The following is a 6,754-nucleotide window of genomic DNA, read 5'->3' as shown; positions in this document are numbered from 1 at the left end:
GCAGCCACTTGTGTTACTTGCTGGAAATGCGATCCCCGAGCTCAGTGATACAGAAACCAATGGATGCTTGAGGCTCAGGGGGAACGCTGGGCTGTGGCCGGACAGCTGCAGGGACGCCCCACTGGCCTACTTGCAGCCGGCAGGAGCCGGGGCTCCCTCAGCCTGAACTGCCCTGACGCCTGCTGTCTGTCGCTGGGGCGCTTCTCAGCCACTTCACCGTGGGCGTGACGGGCTGAGGGAGAGTTGACCCTGAGTGAGTTGGGAACAAGAAACAGCTCAGGGGTGCTGGTTTTGTCACCCTCTACTCAGCACTAAGTGTTTGCCGTGTGCAGTGCAGCCGTCCCTCAGCATTCGGGTCTCAGGCGTCGTGCGCCCTTTCCCTGGCTGGGCGGCCTCGGGCCCCTCGGGGGCAAGCTTTGAGAATGAAAGCCGGCAGTTCTTACAGACCTGTGACACACGAGAGCTTCGCCGTGAAAAACCATGATGTGTGCAGAACAGACGTGTGCTGCTCCCAGAGGCTCTGTGGGTCTCACTGAGCTGTGACTGGCTGGCTGTTCAGTGCCTTCGAAGACTGATCACTCGCTGCATGGTTTCAGGAAAGGCACAGTTGCCTGAGTACACGTCCACATCTTGGATGGGGCTGCAGCAGAACACACGACCCTATGCAGTCCTGTGTTTCTTGTGAGATCTACAAAACCCAGTCCTCCCAGGATGTAATCCTGGGGAACTCTCGGTCTCACCCATTCACAGATGCCTTCTGAGCCCCTGCTTTGCGTCAGGTGGTTTACACAGATGATTTTATTTAGTCCCCAGCAATGAATAAACCCAGGAGGAATTGAGGCCCAGGACTAAGTAACTTCAACAAACTTCTGGAAGCTAGTAAAGGGGCACAACCAGGGTCTACAGTCAGTACTGACGACTGTGAGTCTCACCTTCCTTCCAAGGGCTGCGTCCCACCCTCACACATGCATGAGGGCTGCTTGGAAACGGCGCCTCCCACAGGTTAGATCTGTCAGCAAAGCAGTGCAGGAGAGCAGGGAAAGTCTTTGTATCTAAGAGGAAGTCTCCTTTCTCTGCTGTTTCACATCTGAAAGGTGGGCCTCGGGAATCGGACCTGGAGCAGGGCTCTGGTGTGGATCTAGGGCCCAGTCCAGCAGAAGCTCTTAGGACCCATGCCAGCAGGGCAGTGCCAGAGGGAGGTGCTGGAGCCCGAACCCTCTGATCCCACTGCCATTCTCAGAGGAGGGGCAACAGGGTGGCGGAGCCCGGCACCAGGGTGCGTGGAGGCCCACCCAGGTGACAAGCAGGGCCTGGGAGGAAGGGGCAGGGGGACAGGAGGCTTGTGCCCAAGCACACACACGCCCTGATCTGACATGGCGCCAGGTGGGCAGCACAGAGTGGGGATCCCAGGACGAGACCTGGAGCTGGGTGTGGATGCACCACCAGAGGCCTCCAGAGTCTGAGCCCAGCTGGGCTCCCTTCCTAGTGGGGGTGTCACTGAATTCCTAAAGGCTTGTTCCAGGGTGGACAGGACCCAGGATCTGGCTGCTGGGAACATCCTGAATAGTGATCCAAAATCCCATTGGCTCCTGTTACTAGAAGAGCTGCAAGAAATTTAAACGCTGATATGTTTAAAGGAGGTTCCAGTACTGGGGGTGGTTTTTGCTTAATTATCTTGGTAAACATAGTATGTTTAAAATTTTCTACAGTGAAGTTGTATTCTTGTACAATCAGAAATATTATTTAAAAACTACAGAAAATAAAAGCTTTCTGCTATATTTAAATGTTGTGGGTAAGGTCTATTGCTTTTCCCCCTTCCCTTCCCTTCCCTTCCCTTCCCTTCCCTTCCCTTCCCTTCCCTTCCCTTCCCTTCCCTTCCCTTCCCTTCCCTCCCCTCCCCTCCCCTCCCCTCCCCTCCCCTCCCCTCCCCTCCCCTCCCCTCCCCTCCCCTCCCCTCCCCTCCCCTCCCCTCCCCTCCCCTCCTCTCCTTTTCTCTTTTCAAGGCTGAGTAGTATTCCCTGGTGTGAATGTCCCGCAGCTTTTTTATCTGCTCATCTACTGACGGGCACTCGGGCTGTTTCCAGAGCTTAGCTGTTGTAAACTGCACTGAAGTGAACATAGGGGAGCATATATTCTTTCTGATGAGTGTTTCACGTTTCTTCGGTTATATTCCCAGAAGTGGAATTGCTGGGTCATAAGGAGGCTTTATTTTTAATTATCTGAGGGAATTCCACAGTGGCTGCCCCAGTCTGCATTCCCACCAGCAATGCACCTGGGCTCCCTTTTCTCCACATTCTCACAAGCACTTGCTGTTTGTTGATTCGTTGATGGAGCCATTCTGACAGGTGTGAGGTGATACCTCATTGTGGTTTTTTGTTTGTTTTTAAATATATCTTACTGATTTCAGAGAGAAGGGAGAGGGAAAGAGATAGAAACATCAATGATGAGAGAACCATTGATCAGCTGCCTTCTGCACGCCCTCAACTGGGGACCGAGCCCGCAGCCCGGGCATGTGCCCTGACCGGGAATCGAACCCTGATCTCCTGGATCCTAGGTCGATGCTCAAGCGCTGAGCCACGCCTGGCCAGGCTCATTGTGTTTTTAATTTGCATCTTTCTGATGATTAGTGACATTAAGCATTTTCTCATATGTCTTTTGGCCATTTGTATGTCTTCTTTGGAGAAGTGTCTATTCAGGTCCTTTGCACAATTTTTAATTGAATTGTTTGGTTTTTTGGTGTTGAGTTCTATAAGTTTTTAATAAATTTTGGACATTAACCCCTTATCAGATGTATCATTGGCAAATATATTCTCCCATTTAGTGGGTTCTCTGCTCATTTTGTTGATGATTCCTTTGCTGTGCAAAAACTTTGTAGTTCGATGTAGTCCCATTTGTTTATTTTTTTCTTTTGTTTCCCTTGCTCAAGGAGATACATGAGAAAAAATACTGCACTGAGAAATGTCTGAGATGTTACTGCGTATGTTTTCTTCTAGGATTTTTGTTGTTTCAAGTCTTACATTTAAATCTTTAATTCTTTTTGAGTTTATTCTTGTCTAGTGTAAGAAGGTGGTCTAGTTTCATTTTTTTGCACGTATCTGTCCAATTTTCCCAGCACCACTTATCGAATAACTTGTCTTTACCTTATTGTATGCTCTTGCCTCCTTTCTCAAATATTAATTGACCACGAAGGAGTGGGTTTATTTCTGGGCTCTGCATTCTGTTCCATTGATTTATATGCCTCTTTTTATGCCAGTATCATGCTGTTTTGATTACTGTGGCCTTGCAGTATAATTTGATATCTAGTAGCATGATTCCTCCAACTTTGTTCTTCTTTCTAAAGATTGTTGTGGCTTCGGGGTCTTTGTGGCTCCATATAAATTTTTATATATTTATAAAAATATATAAAAGATTTATAGATTGCTTTGGGTAGTATGGACATTTTAATGATGTTAATTATTTTAATCCATGAACAGGGTATATGCTTCCTCTTTCTTCTGTGTCTTATAATCTTCTGAGTACAGGTCCTTTATGTCCTTGGTTAAATTTATTCCTAGGTATTCTTTTTATGGAATTGTAAATGGGATTGTTTTCTTAGTTTCCCTTTCTTACAGTTCATTATTGGTGTGTAAAAATACAATTGACTTCTGGATTTTTATTTTGTATCCTGTTACTTTCTTGAATTAATTTATCAGTTCTAGTAGTTTTTTGGAGGAATCTTTAGGGTTCTCGCTATAAAGTATCATATCATCTGCAAATAATGACAGTTTTACTTCTTCCTTTTTAATTTGGATACATTTTATGTTGTCTTCTTTTCTGAGGCTGTGGCTAGGACTCCAGTACTATGTTGAATAAGAGTGGTGACAGTGGACACCCCTGTCTTGTTCCTGATCTTAAGGGAAACACTTGCAGTTTTTGCCCATGGAGTACGATGCTGGCTGTGGGCTTGTCACATATGGTCTTTATAATGTTGAGGTATGTTGCCTTTATTCTCACTTTGCTGAGAATTTTTATGATAAATGGGTGCTGGATTTTATCAAATGCTTTTTTCTGCATCTATTGATACATCATGTGATTTTACCCTTCATTTTGTTTATGTGATATATCAAGTTTATTGATTTGAGGATATTGTGCCAACCTTGCATCCACAAAATAAATCCCACTCGATCATGGTGCAAGGTGGTTTTGGTGTACTGCAGGATCAGGTTTGCTGATATTTGGTTGAGGACTTTAGCATCTATGTTCATCAGGGATATTGGCCTGTAATTTTCTTTCTTTGTAGTGTCTTTATCTGGATTTGGAATTAAGATAATGCTGGCCTTGTAAAGTAAGATTGGGAGCCTTTCCTCTACTTGAAATTTTTGAATACTTTGAGAATAGGTGTTAGTTCTTTTTTTAAAAAATTTACTTTTATTGTTGAAAGAATTACAGCTGGCCCTTTTTTCCCCCCGTTGACCCCTTCTACTCCACACCCAGCCCCTGGCCCCGGCCTTCATCACACTATTGTCTGTGTCCATGGGTTATGTATATACGCATGTAAATTCTTTGGTTAACCTCTCTGCCCCCACCCACTCCCACCTCCCCTCTGAGATCCCTCAATCTGTTCCATGCTTCTATGTCACTGGGTCTATTTATCAGTTTATTTTGTTCTTTAGATTCCACATATAAGTGAGATCATGTGATACTTGTCTTTCTCTGGCTGGCTTATTTCATTTAGCATAACACTCTCCAGGTCCCTCCATGCTGTCCCAAAGAGTAGGAGATCCTTTTTTTTAGAGCTGCAGAGTATTCCATAGTGTGAATGTCCTACAGTTTTTTTACCCACTCATCTACTGATGGGCACTTGGGCTGTTTCCAGATCTCAGCTATTGTAAATTGTACTACTATGAACATAGGGGTGCATAAGTTCTTTCTGATTGGTGTTTTGGGTTTCTTAGGATATAGTCTTAGAAGTCAGGTCACTGGGTCAAAAGGCAGTTCCATATCTAATTTTTTGAGGACACTCCATACTGTTTTCCATGGTGGCTGCACCAGTCTGCATTCCCACCAGCAGTGCACCAGGGCTCCCCTTTCTCCACACCCTCGCCAGCACGTGTCATTTTTTGTTTTGTTGATGGAGCCATTCTGACAGGTGTGAAGTGATACCTCATTGTGGTTTTAATTTGCATCTCTGATGATTAGCGATTTGGGGCATTTTTTCATTCCTCTCTTGGCCATCTGTATTTCCATTTTGAAGAAGTGTCTATTTAGTTCCTTAGCCCATTTTTAAATTGGATTATTTGTTTTGCTCTTGTTGAGTTGTATGAATTCTTTGTATATTTTGGAAATTAGCCCCTTATCAGATGTATCCTTAGAAAATATGTTCTCCCATACTGTGATGTTCCTTTGTATTTTGAGGATAATTTGTTTTGCTGTGCAGAAGATTTTTAGTTTTATGTAGTCCCATTTATTTTTTGTTTTTTTCCCTTTGTTTCTCTTGCCCTAGGAGATGTATCAGTGAAAACTTCACTATGTGAGATATCTGACTTTACTGCCTATGTTTTCTTCCAGGATTTTTATTATTTCATAACTTACATTTAAGTCTTTTATCCATTTTGAATTTATTATTGTGTATAGAGTAAGTTGCTGGTCTAGTTTCAGTTTTTTGCAGGTGCCTGTCCAATTTTCCCAACATCACTTATTGAAGAGACTGTCTTTACTCCATTATATGCTCTTGCTTCCTTTGTCAAATATTAATTGACCATAATGGTGTCGTTCGATTTCTGGGGTCTCTGTTCTGTTCCATTGAACGATATGTCTGCTCTTGTGCCCGTCCCAGGCTGTTTTGATTACAGTGACTTTGCAGTATAGTTTGATAGCTGGTAAAGTGATCCCTCCAACTTGGTTCTTTCTCAAGATTGCTGCGGCTATTCGGGGTCTTTTTCGGTTCCATATAAATTGTTGGAATATTTATTCTAGTTCTGTGAAATATACTGTCAGTATTTTAATAGGAATTGCATTGGATCCATAGATTGCTTTGGGTAGTATGGACATTTTAATGATCTTAATTCTTCCAATCCATGAACATGGTATAGTCTTCCACTTGTTTATATCTTCCCCTATTTGTTTTTCCAGAGTCCTGTAGTTTTCCAAGTACAGGTCTTTTACATCTTTGGTTAAGTTTATTCTTAGGTATCTTATTTTTATAGCTGCAATGGTAAATAGTATTGTTTCTTTAGTTTCTCTTTTTGAGAGTTCATTATTGGTGTATAAAAATGCAGTTGATTTTCGGATGTTAATTTTGTATCCTGCTACTTTGCCGAATTCATTTATTAAATCTAGTAATACTTTGGTGGAGTCGTTAGTGTTTTCTATGTACAATATCATGTCACCTGCAAATAATGACAGTTTTACTTCCTCCTTTCCAATTTGGATGCCTTTAATTTTTTCTTCTCATCTGATCGCTGTGGCTAGGACTTCCAGTACTATGTTGAGTAAGAGTGGTGAAATTGGACAACCTTGTCTTGTTCCTGTTTTTAAGGGAAATGGTTTTAGTTTTTACCCATTGAGTATGATGTTGGCTGTAGGTTTGTCATATATGGCCTTTGTTATGTTGAGGTATGGTCCCTCTATTCCCACTTTGCTGAGAGTTTTTATCAAAAATGGGTGTTGGATTTTGTCGAATGCTTTTTCATCTATTGATGTGATCATGTGATTTTTGTCCTTCATTTTATGTGATGTATCACATTGATTTGTGAATGTTATACCAGCCTTGTAT

The sequence above is a fragment of the Miniopterus schreibersii genome (assembly GCF_964146895.1).
Source record: "Miniopterus schreibersii genome assembly, chromosome: 8".
In the NCBI taxonomy this organism is placed as follows: domain Eukaryota; kingdom Metazoa; phylum Chordata; class Mammalia; order Chiroptera; family Miniopteridae; genus Miniopterus; species Miniopterus schreibersii.
This window is presented reverse-complemented; position numbering follows the sequence as displayed.